The sequence below is a fragment of the Manacus candei genome, unplaced genomic scaffold (genome assembly GCF_025592945.1).
Source record: "Manacus candei isolate 608988 ecotype Guabito, Panama unplaced genomic scaffold, ASM2559294v1 h1tg000057l, whole genome shotgun sequence".
Lineage (NCBI taxonomy): Eukaryota > Metazoa > Chordata > Aves > Passeriformes > Pipridae > Manacus > Manacus candei.
The window spans coordinates 15,696,212-15,712,649 of NW_026138105.1; positions in this window are offsets into that span (position 1 = coordinate 15,696,212).

The window sequence follows — 16,438 nt, forward strand, 5'->3', positions numbered from 1 at the left end:
ACTCCACACAGAGCTCCAAACAGAGCCTGCCTGAGCTCAGCCTAGGAAACTCCACATCAGGGGGATCTTTTTTTGACATCTACACTACCATGGCTGAATTCTGTTTGAAGTTTTGAAAACTGTTTAAAATTTTAATTATTTTAAAACATTGCAAATACAAATACTTTACTCAGGTCCCCACACTGGGACATTGCTGACCAGTTACAGACCAGGTGCCTTTGCTGACTATGAACTCTCCCTCTGACCATACTCAATTAGAGAAAGTTTGATTTATGTTCTCAATGTTAGGGAGCAGGTATATACACTTGACAGCTCCTCATTTGCTTCAGTCCAGGATCTGATTTACTGTATCCACAAAAATCATAGAAACACATAGCAGAAGAGCCCTTTGTAGTTCTCAGATCCCACCTCCTGCTTGGAGAGGGACTATTTCCAGTGCTAGGCCAGGCCAGCCAGGGCTGTGGTTCCACAAACACTCTGTCCTGTGCTATAACCATAGAGCAGTGATTTCTTAATCAGTCATATTGCTCAAGTATGATTTTCCCTTCATAAACTCATGCTGATTTTTCTGTCCTCTTGTCCTTTTGAGTGGGTTGCAAGAAGAGATGCTCCATGACCTGTAGCACATTGAGCTAACTGAGCCTGGGTCCTGCTCTCTGCCTTTCCAGCAGACTGGAGTAACATCAGCCTTTTTAGAGTCACCAGGGACCTCCCCCAGATCACCCTGACATTTCATACACAGCAGCCTCACAATCTCATTGGCTGATTTTTTCATCACCTTCAGGTGAATTCCACTTGACCCCATAAATTCAAACACATCCAGCTTCTCCCATAAGTTCCTAAATAGTTGTTTCTCCACTCCTGGCTGCTCCTTCCCTTCCCATGTTTTGCCTGACAAGAACACCATGTACCTTTTTTTTTTGGTTTCACACTGCTGTAATCCATCCTCCTGAGGAAAGACTGTATGTTCAAAATTTGAGTTAACACAAATGAATATCCCCTTAGATAAATATTGCCAAGTCTGAGTCCCACTGACACTGTTTTACATTTTCAGGTCTCCCTGAGGAATGAATATTTTCAATTGTGGTTTCTGGGGGGTTCCCTCTCCCTGTCCTTCAATCATACTTGTGGGATACAAGTTAGACATGTTTATGTTGAAAACCTTGGTAGGAGTTCTCAGAGTCTAATTATTCCCTATCAAATCATAATAAATCCTTTCTAGCTTACATAGGCTTCAAGAGGTTGTAGATTATCCCTTTTTGATCTCAACAGCCAAAAAATGAAGATACATACATGTTTTTTTCTAGTGTAAAAGGAAAATAATTGGAGATGGAGCCAATGAACAGATCCTATTTACAAAGGACATAAAACATCCCATTCTTCTCTCCATATCATAAATTGTGAGAAAGGATGGTTCTTCAGAACTGCTCACACTGTTGCCTTTCTGACCAGTACTCAGCCCAAAAATCTCACTCTAGGTTTTCCTGAACCTATTTTCACAGTGTATTTTGCTCTCTCAGGTTTCATGGTCTTTCCACAAATGTGTTCTACAAAACACTCCAAAGCTTTGGCACATATTCCACATGTGCCTGTTCCACAGGCAGACACGTTTGGTTTTTGGCTGCTGGCTGCTATCACTTAAGCTGTGTGGTTTCAAAAATGTCTCCTTACAACTATCCTAGTAAAGGAGTGGCACTCCTACTTTGCCCATAATGTTATAGGACTGGAATTCATTAGATGGTTTTCTCTGCTTTGTTTCAGCCTGTGTAAGAATGTGTTTGCTGCACAGTGCCCCGGGCAGTTCAGCAGCAGCAGGGCTCAAGCCCAGCTTGACAGACATCACAGAATAATGGAATACTCAGAGATTACATTGAACTCACAAACACTATGTGCATATCCTTATCCATCCTAGTGATACTTCTCCTGGCTCCAGGAGTAAAATATAAAGTGCTTCCTGCAAAGAAATGGAGCCATTAGTGGGTAATTAATGCAAGCCTGGAATGCTAAAGTCCTGTAATAGGTCTTTTGAAGTTTGGCCACAAGAGAAGGGGGGAGAATCACACATATCAGTTTGACCTGACTCAAAGTTTTAACCAACAGAGTCCAAAATGACATAAAATAAAGGTCCTGGCCTGGAGGAAATGGTCACCTGTGTTCAAGATCTCACAGTCACAGAAGGAGGCAGAGGAGCAGTCCCTCTCCCTTCCCAGGCCATCAGGGCACATGCAGACCCCAAGGTCCTCACTGTGTTATTTAAAACAGTCAAATGAAAATACAATTAATGTGCTTGTTTTTAAAGATAGGTTTTCCTTAAAGTACTAATTTCCCCCAACAGATGACTCTCTAGTGATCTCCCTCTGACCCTGTGAAAACAGGACATCAGCCTTTGCTCTGTGGAAGAACAGTTTCAGGAGTTTGTGGAATAAAACCTGGGTTGAACCTAAGGTTTTACTTAAAGACATATTATCTAGGTAAGATCAAAAAGTGTCAAAAGAAAGCTATGATCACATACTGAAGAGCAAGTTTCTAACACTTAGAGCTGGAAGACTACCTTTAGTGGCAAGAAGAGCCAGAGCTCTCCATAGCCCACAAAGCCAGAGAAAGCAAGCCTGAGTTACACCACAGCTTTCAAACTGACTGTAAAAAAGGATAAAACTTCAAAAGACATAATCCCATTGTCTGTTATTCTGAAGTAAATCCAGCAACTTTTTGGAAATCAGGAGTGTGTTACTCCTGATTCAACTGAAAGAAGTTTTGCCTCATGCTCTTGATAGTTGTGACAGAACACAAATATCTGGGTCCAATTCCCCCCAGTGCAAGCCCTTAGTTACCACAACTGTAAAATACCTATTTTGCTAGAGAGAAAACCAGCATGAAGTGCCTTTTTGTGCTGACAAATGCTGAACAATGAAGCATCACCTACACTCAAGTCCAGCCAAATTCCCTCTGTTTCCAATTTTCACACACACCAAAGACTTCTCCTCACTTAAACAAAGCAAGTCAGTAATGTGACAATGGAAGATAAACGTACAATACATGAATAACAGAGAAAAGACTTAGGATGTGATTGCAACTACAAGGATAGGTCTGATCCAGAGTGGGAATAATTAGCCCTTTAATTAAACTTATCTTGCTGCTAGACAAGAGCAATGCTCAGCAACACCTGGCCTGGAACATTCCTGTCTCTGCAGGCAGCAGATGGAGCTCACAGGCATGATCCACCTCCCTTCTACCAGGTCCACAGTTGCCTGTGCCACTAATTAAGGTCTGGGACACCGTCTGAATTCCTGTGAATGGTCCCAGACTTTTTCTTATCTGATTTGCCCTCATTACTTAAAGCTGCACTATACTCTTTGCTTATTTCCCCCTCTTTTCTGCCTTCCCAATGTTTACACTCCTCCATTCCTGTCCAGGGCAACACAGAAATAAACTCAGATTTTGCAGCAGCTTGCAGGCAAATATTTCTTAGGGCCTTCAGCAGGGCTTTGCTGAAACAAATTCATCCAGGTGACAGCCAGTACAGGCCTCTGAGTGAACTGCTTCTCTGACCCGTTCTTGGTGCCCTGAAGGGGAATTAATGGAGATGTCAGGCCTTTGGGATCCTTTTCACATCCCTCCTGAAACCATTATAACATAATGACAAAACAGGGGCAGGTGAAAAGTTTAGCTGCTCCCATAATCCTCCTCCAAGAGCAACTTGCTTGGGAAAAACAGAGTGTAGGAACAAATCAAGTAGATTTAACCATGCAAAATATGTAAAAATGTATTCAGTATCCAGTGATTGTAATTTTTCCATGGATTAGGCCATTTGAACCCAGGTAAACTTCACACATCCCATTATCCCAAAGCAAGCAGCTTCATATCATAACTGTGTATCATATGAAAAAGTAACTTGTTTTGCTTATATTAAATCTGTGACCAGATGAATTGTTTTGACAATCCTTATTTTATCTTGTGAGAAACACAGTGATCAACTGTTCCCTACTTACTTTCTCCTGGCAGCTCAGGCTTTTATGCACCTCTGTCCCAGGTAGGTTTTCTTTTCCAAGCTGAAGGATCCACAGTTAACATCTCCATAAGGAGTCACTTATTATATCATACATTTGATCCCACCTATTGCACCTTTTTGGTTCTAACCACCCTCTTGAGATGGGGACAAAAACCTCATGGACTGTTCAGACTCTGGGCACACAAGATACCAAGTGAGTTGACAGTAGAGACCTTTCTGGGGAAAGAGATCTGGGAATCATTTCCATAAACACCAATCTCTTGCTCAAAGCCCATTACTAAGAATAAAAGGTTAGGACTGATTTTCCACATTTCCTTCCCTTTGCATTTAACAACATATAATTTTATCCACCTCTTCATCACCTACTCGATATCAAGAGAGTTCTCAATTCTTTGTCCACTATAATGCAAGAATTAATCTCAGTATTTCCCTCTTAACCCTCTCCCTGGGAGATGACAGGACCAACCACTGACAAAAGAGCTTTCACAAAACAAAACTTGGGGGCAGCAGTTATTTTCTTTAAGAGAAATGTGTCTGTTATAGAGTTATCAAAAGGCAACTGTATTCAGAAATGGGGGAAACCTCAAAATCTAAATCTTTCTTCCAAATATTTTTGATAGTTTTCTTGAACCATGAATCTTGGCAGTGGTGCATGACTTTCCTGTTGTCCTCAGAACACTAAAGGAGAGATGGGTCTGTTCCCTATAGGTATTATGTCCAAATACAGTTGTGATTCTGGAAAGTCAAGAGGGATAAACCAGACACTAAGGAGACTATGGAGTACAGGTAAGAAGGTGCTTCTGCCTGACAACAAAACGTGCCTCCTACAGAAAAGGCTTTGCCAGAACACTGTCATTGCTGGTGTGTGGCAGGACACCAGAGATGCTGTGTGAGAAGTAAAGGGAAGATCTCAGTGCCTCAGCAGAGCTGCTTAAAAAGCAGCAGAGATCCATCAGCAGAAGAAAAGATGCTCCTGGTTGTAGAGAATTACAACAGGTCCACTCAGTTCAGATTGAGCTTCCCCTCCTGGTCCCCCTGCAGGGAAGTACAAGAGCAGCCATGCAAAAAAACACAGCAGAAAAGAAGAAAAAGCTTATGAAACCAAACCTAGAACTGTTGTGAATATGAGCACAACAGCTTTGATCTGGCAAAAGGTTGGTTTACCCCTGTCCCTGAAGGCGAAATGGGGGATTGTTCCCTCCCCGTGCCATATTTGCTCCCTGGACTTCAGCTCTGAGGGCTCTTTGCCTCCTGCAACCCAAAGAGACATTCTGCCCATAACATCCACAATCTGGGCACAATTAGGAACACAAATTGATCATTAGGTCCTTTATTAATCTACTCCCATTTCTATGTTGTGAAACACCTAATCCACTGCTTTGGCTACTGGCCTCTAACATAACAAGTTACATGGGACTTGTCTCATCAAAATATCATCATGTCTAAATAGAGGATATGTCTGAACCACAGTGAAAATGAGTAATGATCACAATTATGGGCCGTATAACAGTCCAATAAAATCTAATTAAAATGATCCACATCCCATCTGCCAACAGCACATACGCAACATCAGCCATGGAGGGGGGTGGGCAGGGGAAGAGAGTAAATAATGCTATCTTAATTTTTAAAATATGAAATATTTCATGGTGAAAAAGCTATTTACATTTTATAACTAGCTCCAAACTGTGCTGCCAATGAGCTTCTGTGATGACTGGAGATTCCTCATCCTTTACTTAGGACAAGTTTTGGAGGCTGCTCCCTGGGAGAAAATCCCAGGAAATCCTCAAAGTAAACTTTTCAGAAGAGCTTGTGTGATTTGAGTCCCTAAGACTATTTTCAAACTGATTTAAGAACTGAGTATCCTGGGCCGTGGTGACTTTCAATGCTGGAAGCACGTTTGTAGGGAAAAAAAATTGAAAAGAAACTCAACAAAACTTTTGGGCATCATTCCACTGGTTGTTCCTTTCTCAGGACTGCAGCCAAATAAAAACATCATCACGTGGTCTCACTTCCCATACATCAGGCATCTCCAAACATGGATGGTTCTTGGGCTTTCCACAGCCAGCAACAAATACAGTTCAAGTTACTTTCTATCACCTTTTCTGCATCCTTGAAAACCTCCCTGGCTCTGCTCCTCCCAGGCTGCATCTCTCTCAAGGGGCACACATGCCTTCCTCATCCCCTGTTCTGCCTTCACATCAACAGAAACTGTGCTCTAGTTGCCAAGTCCAAACCAGTGATTTTTAATCAAGGTTAAGAATCTTCCTTCTTGAAATTTTATCTTGTGATCAATTTTGTGTGATTAATCTCCATCCATCTACAAAATGGTTGTCACAATTTCAGTCTCAGCTGCCCCAGTGCTGCAGAGTTTTCATCCCTCACAGTTTATCCTATGGCTGTGGTCCATTTTCAGACCACTGCACCAAGCTAAAACAATTTAGCCATTAAAGGAAGCAGAAGGGTTCACAGTTTTGCTTTCACTGTGGTTGCCCAAATTCTCTGACCTTTGACTGAGGAAGAAGTTCAGAAATGCAGAGACACAGCAACAGTCTTCAGCGGAAGTGTTAGAATAAATTGAAAGAGGGAAAATACATATTACACGCATCAGCTCTGGGAAACAGTAATCCCAAGTTATTAAACATTCTGCCAAAGGCTCTGCAGACTCCTCTCTCCTGCCCAGTTTTGTTAGCAATAAAGGCAGGTTGCTCATATTGGTCAGTTTGAAGTTCATCATTTACTACTCAAAAGGCAGCAAAGGTTCATTATATTTTCATAAAAGGCTATGAAATTGTCTAATTTCCAGAGCTGCAGGAGGACTGAAACCCTGTGCTATGGCACAGGTCCTTTCATGCATTATGGATGCAGTGATTTTACAGTTCAAAGCAACAGTTCTCACCCTTCCCATTGCCTGGCATCTTGGATGATGCTTTAGGAGGTGCAGTAGATTTTGAGATCGACAGACACATCCTTTATGAAGCCAAAAGGATCGATGGGCAAGTCACCCCAAATGCCATCACTATATTTAGGGCAGGTATGTGGCTCTTTTCTTCAAGAGTCACTCCTGGTATTTCAGTGGTCTAAAAATATGTGTTATAAATCACTGGGATTTTCACTGCTGTTCCTGAGTTAGTGACCTACATGTAACCTTTTCCTAGTTAGACCAGTTCATCACTGTGTGGGTGTAACCCAACCTGTGTATTCTACACCCTCTATGTCATTTCCCAGAAACTGGTAACAACAGACCATTTGCAGCAGCTGCCCAGAGCACACCTGACCCTTCAGACTGTAAGCTGGGTGTTCAGAAGCCTGTGAGACAGGAGGATGTTCCTGTCCTCACACCAGTGACTCAGGTGTGATAACTCCCCTCCAGGGAGTCACCAGCACCTCCACACCCAGCCTGAGAAAATTATTCCACCAGTTATTATATCCTAAAGGTTCCCATCAAATCTTTGGGTTCTCCCCGTTATAACAGGCCCCAATTAGGTATTGGTGAGCATATTCCTCTTGTCTTGCTCTTGTGGATTCTCTGGAATAAGGCATTGTACTCCTTAGTACAGGGGGCGTTTTTCTGCAGTTAGAACCCTCTGACACTGAGCACCCTATTTTAATAAAATTCACAGAAGCTTAATCTTTTTCAGACCAATTCACAGTATGTTTAAAACAAGCTAAAAGGGATTGCCAGTTTGCCTGCCTGCAACCAAGCTTTAGCCTTTTCCAGTCCTCAAGACAAAATCCTGCCCCTGCACATTCCACAAAGCCAGCTTTGCCTGACACATTAGAGCAGAGAGCAGCATTTCATTTTGTCCAAGTTTAATTTAGACATAGAGCAGTTTCTTACTACGCAGTTAACTCCTATTGGCTTGAGAAAGGTTTACTTAAATTCTTCCAGGGAAATTAGAGCCCATAGACACAGAGCTTGCCTATCCATATACATGCCAAGAGACATGCCAAACCTCATCACATCCAGCAAAAGAACTCCCATTTGAAAATTAAACACAGGTTCCAAAAGCTTTCCCTTCCTGGAGCATAGATTTTGCTATGTAGTTAATTTTGCAAGGTTTGAAATTTTACTCTATATATCCTCCTTTTCTTAATGCATTGAACATGTGAATTGACATTTTTGATGCTCCTTTTCACATTAAATTGAATCTTATTCCCTGTTCTCTTCCCTCCACAAAAGTCTTCGGATTTTCTCCAACACTATGCTTCATACACTGAAGGAACATAAAATAATTCCAGATCTTCAGTCTGCTCAATATAAATATTTAATTATGAACAAGTTTGCTGTAAATTGGCCCAAGTATAGAGAAAAAAAGTAAGAAAAATAAGTAAAATAAGTAAATGTCACATGTGTAGAGTAGGCCACATGCTGTATATGTGTGAAGGGAAGGAAAGAGAGAGGGGTTATATTTGTAGAAGAAGAATTTGCATTTCCAAAGGAGGATGAAGGTCCCCACATTGCCATATAAAGAGGGCAATGCCTTTGTGTATCCCTCTGCAGCCAAAAACTCTGGGGGAACTACAAATGTCTGAAAAAGGCTGGAAAGGCTGAGCAGGCAAGGGAGAAGGGAGGTTTATTAAATCAAATGAGATTCAATGCTAACGTAGCTCTCTGCTATAGATTGTGAATCCAATATCCTACATGAGACAGATAATGATACAGTCAGTGGGAGGTCCTTCCAAAGGGGGAAAAAATACAGCTATATTTTTATTTTATTCTTTTTTTTATCCCTGTCTGTCTTTAACCTTTGCAGAAGGGAGGGGAGGTTTTTCTCATTTCTACTTTTTCCCTGCTTAGAAAAAAGAAAATCCATTTTGTTGCATACACATACAAGAGACCAAAGCCAGAAATTCACAAGCAAGTGGCATTCAATCAGGAATTTGAGAATTAGGCTGGAGAGAGTTGAAGTGGGCTGGCTTCTGTAGGTTTTTGAATTAATTTGCAGAAACTTAGTATTCAAGAAAAAAGAACCAACTTCCCAGCTTCTGTAAATGAAACCAAAAAAACTGAAGTCAAATTAATTCCACTGATTTACCCCAAAATCCCCTGGCTTATTTCTGGCCCATGCACAATGAGCATTATTGAGAACATCCACTCTGAGTGTGGACTTTTAAGCAAGAATAACGAATTCCCATTTTGTAAGAATCCCAGTAGCAGAGAGTGGATATTCCTCAGTTCCTAACGAGCAATGTTAGGAGATTTTAATAGACATTAAAAGAAGATCTCTCCTACACATTCCCACAGGTCCTTGCTCATTGGGCATAAAGCAAAGGACAAGTCCAGTTGCACAGCTCTGACTCTCGGGATGAGCTCAGCAGCAGAAAGACTCAGTCACCTTGTACAGTAAATATTAACATATGGTATAAATTAAACAGCTATTTCCTTGATTTACCCAAGCATGGAAATCTTGGATATTTTGATTATGAACTAATATAAGAAAAAAAACAGATACAAGTCCTGAAGCTGCTGATCCCAGATGCATTATGCTAAAAAAGCTATAACAGATCTCCAACAGCTCATAAGCCTCCAGAAAATATCTGAACACCCCCAATCCAGTAAACAAGTAGATCATCAGATAAATCAACCAAAATGCAAGACATAAATACAAGTTGTTCTCTGGGTATCTGAATGAGGGATGGGGCCCACTTAATTAAAAATAAATAAAAATAAAAAATAAAAAAAAATTAGCAATGTTTCACAGAAGTATTCCAGGGTAGACAATGAGATTTCTGTGAACTACACTAAATGTTTTTTCCTACCTTGCAAACAGGGGGTAAATATTCAGAAAGTACCTTTAGGATTAGATTTTGTCAACCTGCAGACAGGTACAAGCTCTGTGGCCAGCACAAGCAAGAGCAGCTCTGCAATCTTTTCTTTCCAGGCTGTTTTTGCTCTGTGATCCTGCCACTGCCTCTGTGAGCTACCCAAAATGGTAGTTTCACTTATTTCTTGAGTTATTTCTCTATGTGACTGTAAAATAAGTAAGCCAATTAATTAACAAGTAATTTGCAGGATATGTGAATATATATGGAGCTGTCTCACAACACAGAAATTACTGATTTTCAAAAACCCTCTATGATAAATTATATAATTGTAAAGAAGACTGTCCATATTAAATGACGTGTAGCCAAAAATTATCTCAGACTCCTCATATTGCACTATCATGGGCTCGTTTTTAATAGCACATACTCAATGTTTCTACTAATGTTGCTTGTCTACATTTTATTTTCCAAAAGAAAACTACCTTAGGATTGATATTGCAGTAGGTTGTATCAGCACACGTCTGTCCAATGTCACATCAATAGTAAGAGGACTTTTAATGCTGGCTGCTGTTTTATGGGATATTGTGTATAGGGTATAAATATTTATGTATGATGTGTGTTTGTGAATACATGGCTGTACACAGGACCAGCCAGACCCAGTTAATCAGCCAGTTTGAAAACTTCATTGCTTTCAGATGAAAAAGAAAATGATATTAGCATATCAATAGCAAATACATGCTGGGAGAGTGATTACCCCTTACATCTCCAGGATATCCAAGCACCCCCACACAGGCCCAGCTCCGTTGCCATCCTATCGGGAATATTCTGTCTCACTGTCTCTCATTTCTCCCCTACTCTTTCTTTAGACTTTCTTCTCTCTTATCTGCCTTTCCTCTTTAGCCTTTTCCATCTGTCTCATTTCTCTTTCCATTTCCCTTGTCCATCCATCTTTCTCCCCTCCCTTTTGTCATTCATCACTCCCTTGTCCTTTTCTTTTTCCTTTTCCCTCTTTTTCCCCCTCTTCTCCTCCTGTTCTCCTTCTCCCACCCCCGTTCCTTGCCTGCTTTGCTGGAAGTTTCACCGTGTGGGTGAGTACTGCTGACTGCACATTTGCTGTGCTGGGAACTTCACATCTGTGAGTGGATGACAGGAAAGATTAATAACTCCGTGTTCCCCTTCTCCTTGACTGTGGGCCCATCTAATGAATAAATATATAAATAAAAAAAATGAGCTAAAAATCATCTAAATAGAGACCCAGAGCCTGGAAGAAACCAATATTTTGCTGAATCTAGTATTTAAAAAAAAAAAAAAAAAGGCAACAAAAAACCCGCAACCTCTAACGATGTTTAGTTTACATACTTGGCAACTTTTTTCCTAAATACTTTATGGGGAAAAAAGAAAAGTTAGAGGCAAAGGCATGAGCCCTTTCTCCTGAGCCAATTAAAGGAAAAAATATTTAAAAGCAATAATACAGAAGATACAAGAAACGTACAGGAAAGAAATTTAGATGCCTCTCAAGAAGCAGAGCTGTCAGTGGTGTCAGGATGAAATCCCTGTCAGTACCAGCTCACACAGGGCCAGGTAGGAATCACACTGAAAAGCCATAATGTTGAAACAAGGAAGGTGTTTCTGGCTAATTCCAGCTTTTCCAGGCAAATGGAAACCTCTGCCTTGGCTCCAGACCCGCTCACACTATCCACAAAACTCCTATCACAATTTAGGTTTTATTCAATTCCTCATTTCTAAGTTTAATATTTGACTTAACATTAATTCTTAATTGAAAGCAGGGACACTCAGAGCAGGTATGATGCCTCTTCAGCATCTTTGGAGATGGAGGAGGGACCTTTGCACCCAACTTGTTCTCACTTCAATCCCTCACCTCTCCCTCAAACTTAAGATGATCTCAAAAGGGCCTTTTATTATCCAGGGAGGAGGAGACTGTCAGGATCGCTCCAGGAGGGGACATTTCAGGTGGGGAACAGCCTGCCCAGCCTGTGCACATGTGATAGAGGTCACAACAGCAACAATCTTGAGATCTCAAGTCATTACCCCCAGGAGATCACACCTTGTTACAAATCCTGCGGTCGGATCCAAAGACATTCAGCTGTGATATCAGAGTTTGGAGATGCACCAGAACTAATACTGCTTGCAACATATAAATGTCCAGGGGAAGAGGGGACAGTAATTAATCAGGAGCTCAACTCTGCTTTTTACTCTCAGGCAAAGTTGTCCCTGGCTTTGCTGAGCCCTTTGCATGAGCGAGCAGCAGAGGAGTAACCCACCCCCACGTTTTATTGCAGTTTTAACCCACTCCAGGGACCTGCCTGAGAGAAAACATCCCAGCTCTTTCCTCACCCGCTGCCCCCAGTGCAGGCCAGGGGCATCCCCACATGAGCATCCTTTGACCGGGTTTTTTTCCAGAGTAGATTTTTCGGAGCTCTAGAGGAAGGAGACCAGAAATAGGAGCCACTGTGTTTATAGGTGACCTCAAGAACCAGAAAGCCACAGTACAAAACTCCAAACATTTCACCTCTCATTTAACCTCTGCCACTTCTCCAGTCCTGGCCACCCTTGCTGCTTTAGAGGAAGAATATTTCCCATTGCCTGTCCCTCACTGCTGCTGTTCAGTGGGGAGGAGAATTCTTGCCTGCAGGAGCCAAATGAAGTGTCTCCTGTGGCAGGCAAACCTCATCTTCATTGGAAACACCTGAAACTAAACGTGGCAGCAAAGTCCCGACCTCAACAACCTTGTCTGGGGACACCTGTATAGCCAACCCTGGTTGCTTTTCCTAAGGTCATCTATGCATCCAACTGGGTTATTGCAATATAGAAAAACATTTTAAACTTTCTAAAAATCATCAATGTAACAAATGCAAGTGACTTTAAATTATACAATAATTATAAATATAAATAAAAATCAAACCAGACATGAATTGCATCCCTGCTAACACTTATATACAGGGGTAATTTTACTCATGTGAATTTAACAGCTAAGCCCCATAAAATCATATGGGAAAACCTTTATAAAAAAAGGTAGATATCTTGCCATCTTCTAATAAATATGTACAACATACACATGCACAATTTGTTAAAAGATAATATTTAAATTGCTGTTATTAATGAAGAAAAATATTGGTCCTAAGCCTGCAGTTTTCATTTAGGAAAACTGCTGTGATAATACAGTGCAGGATCATGCCCAGTGCAGCCAATCTTACAATTCTTTTCTTGCACTCCAATTTTAAAATAAAGCAATTTTTCTCCCTGTAAATCTTGCTCTATCCATGAATACTAAACTGCTCTAAAATGATAGTGACCTTCAGGTTTTAAATTTGAAAAGAATTCTAGATGGAAAAAATAAATGCAGTGTAAATAACCACCAGGTAATTAAATTTATTTTTAAATAGCATCAAAGTTCAGAAGAAAGAGAATAACAAAGAATATCTCATACAGACATGCAGAAAGGCTGTGTCTGTATAATTAGTTATCTAACAGCAACCAAAGTCTTTTTTATATAGATTGATTATTTTTGAGATTGCATCTTGCAAATCTGAACTAGAAATGCTTTTTGTGCAGTGTTCAAACATGAAGCTGCCTTTGGTAACACTACAGGCTGAGGAGCCCGAATAGATATTTAATTTAGATTGAACAGGACACTTATGCCACAGTAAATAAATCAGTTTGCTAATGAAAGTCTTTTCATTGATGTTTAGTGGCTATCATATCTATGGAATTGCTGTTAATCCAAAATAAATGTGTTTAATAATCAATTGATATTTGTTTATAACACAATCAGTTTCTTATTGAATCAGAATCAAATGCCTATCAGGAAATGTTAACTTAAAGCTTTACTAAGACATCTGGATAAGAGTACAATTAATAATTATCTTACTTCTTGAAAAGGAGTAACAAATTAATTGTCAAAATATTGTAATGGATGTTGTGAAACCCCACAGATGAGAACTTTGAATTGTTAAGTACAAAGAAGAGATAACGCTTTCTAAGAGCAGATTAATGTCTACATTATAATTATTACATTTAGTAGGATTTCTTTTCCTGGGTTTTAATAATTCTAAAGTCGTTTTTTGTGATCGAATTGTTTGATGACTGGGAGAAGAAAAAGAGAGGAGGGATATCTTAATTTTTTTTATTTCCTTACGGCTACATACAAAATAGCTGCTCTTGGTTTGACAGATTTTCCTTTCCAACAGCAGTTCTGTACTATTGAAAATCCCAAAGTTCTTTTTCTTTCTGATTCCTTTTAAATGCACATTTTCTTTTAGAAGATGGGGGGAAAAATATTACAGTTAACTCATTGGCTTTAATTGCAAACACATCCCTTCCCATCAGCACAGCACTTGATCAAAATGCCAGAGATAAATAAATTAAGACATCCATCAGATTCCTGTCCCTGCTGTCATTTTCTAAAAGAAGTTGGAAAGCGCCTGTTGTTCCCCTCCCGAGGGCTGGGCTGAGCCGTGTCGGGTTCTCTGCCCCCTTCCAAGCCCTGAGGAATTATTTGTTTCAGTGGTGTCAGCCTTGCACCCCCAGAAACGTCAGCAGAGATGCAGAACCAGGGGCTGTGCAGCCTGGGAGCAGCACTGGGAACATCACCCAGGGAATGGGGTCCTGAGCACTGCAGGGAACAAGGAGACAGAAAGAGGCTCTAAACCTCTGTGTGAAAGGGGAATAGGTGATGACTGAGAGCCAGAAGTGCCTGGATACTCTTAAAGTATCTTAAAGTTGTTAAAGAAGATGCTCTGTGCAATTCCAAAGCTGCCCCTGCCTCACTCTGCATTTGGCCACATGGATGTTTTCTATCCATAGGCTGCAGTGGAAGGAGAGGAGGGTGTAAGAGCAGTTCAGTTCTACTTAAGGAGGAATGATGTTTTACAGAGGAACTAGAAATGTTCGAACAAAGTGACACCTCATTTTTCATTTGCTCCCCACTCAGGAAGCTACAACCTTGTCCACCCCTGACAATTATCTCTATTAATGACCCAAAGCACAGGCAGACCTTCAAATTGTTCTTTTCCTAACACTTCAAAAAAGTAGAAAAGGAAAAGAAAAAAAGAAAAAAAAGAAGGAAATTGGTGTGTTTCCAAGTCCTTTCAGACAGCTATTGGAGTTATAAAAAGAAATAATGCCCACAGCCAAGTGCCCAGTAAAAAAAAAATCAAATCCTCTATTTCCTTGAGTTAGCAAATTGAACTGAAACAAGCACTGCTCTCAGTTCTTCCTTTTTGTGACAACTCATAGCACAGGAGCCTCCTGGCACAAATATTTATAAGAATCACCAGTTTGAGAAATCTGGATATAGAACACAAAAACCCCTGCTGCACCAGTCCTGTCAGAAGCACCATCAGGTGATCCATCCCTCAATCAAGCTGGAGGGACGGGACAAAACTGCACAGGATAAGGATTAATCCCAAAGAACCCAGCACGGAATGAATAGAGGAGCACATACGAAAACCAGACTGCTCGTACAGTTTGCAAATAGAAAGGGAATAAATTCCCTAATGAATTATTCAGGATGTGATCAGCTCTACCTTGGGCCGAATTTATCTTCCACGGGAGCAAATGCAACTCCTCCTAAAGTTCACGGCACTTCCGAACAGGGTTGGGTGGTCGGTGCTCGTCAGCCACGCTCGCTCTTACACTGGAGACCACTGGAAGGCTCTGTCAGGTGGTTCAGATTTCTAATAAAAATGAGAACTCCTGCAAAGGAGGGAAGCAGATTTTCAGTAGCTGATATCACATGCCCCAGCCCAGAAGTGCTTCACGAACCCTTTATAAAACGTTTGCCTGTGTCAGTTAAGTAACTAACAACGTTTCAGGAGACCATCAGCTACCAGAATCTCATTGTCCTCTCTGCATGTGAGCTGGAGTGTGTTTTAAAACATATTTTAAAAATACATTTTTTGTCACTTGAAGCTGCGTGTGTGCACAGCTATTACAACCAAACTGCAGCAAGCCAGGAGAGTCACCCTGTCTGTGCAACACAATCATAATTAAACACTCAAGTCCTGTCGTAACAGCAAGCAGAGCTGAAAAGATCTGACATCCTTAGCACCAGTTCACTTGGAAAAGAAACACGTTGCAGAAGAGAGCTCACCCCTTTGAACTAAAAAAGAAAGGAAAATGGAGAGAAAAAGGAGAGGGGGAAAAAAGAAGGAAGAAAATACATTATATTACACAGCAGAATATTAACTTCTTTCATGTCTTTATAATTTCTATACAATTTAGGATCTAAAATGCTTTTCTTTTAATTAAAGAACACAATTCTCATAATTCACTGTGCTGGTTTAAATTTTACCACCTCAGTGTTCGTTGATTACAAGGCAGGAGGAGCCCTTCAAAACATCCCTTACACGTGCGGGAAAGCCCGTGCTTCAGATTTCCATATAGACCAGGGCAGGTTTGAGAGCGTCCCCAGCACAGCCAGGGTGTCGGGGAGAAGAATGCTGTCATCCAACAGCACCTCTGGGCTGCAGCCTCCCAGAAGAGAGAAAAATGCTGCCCTGTTACAATTGTAAATAAAAATAGAAGTTCTGAGTTTCAAAAGGGAAAGTAAATCGCTTCAAGCGGCAATGATAAATTACATTTTATAATTATAACATATATAACATTTACCATTTTAAAATGAATGTAATAATTAAACTGAGTGAA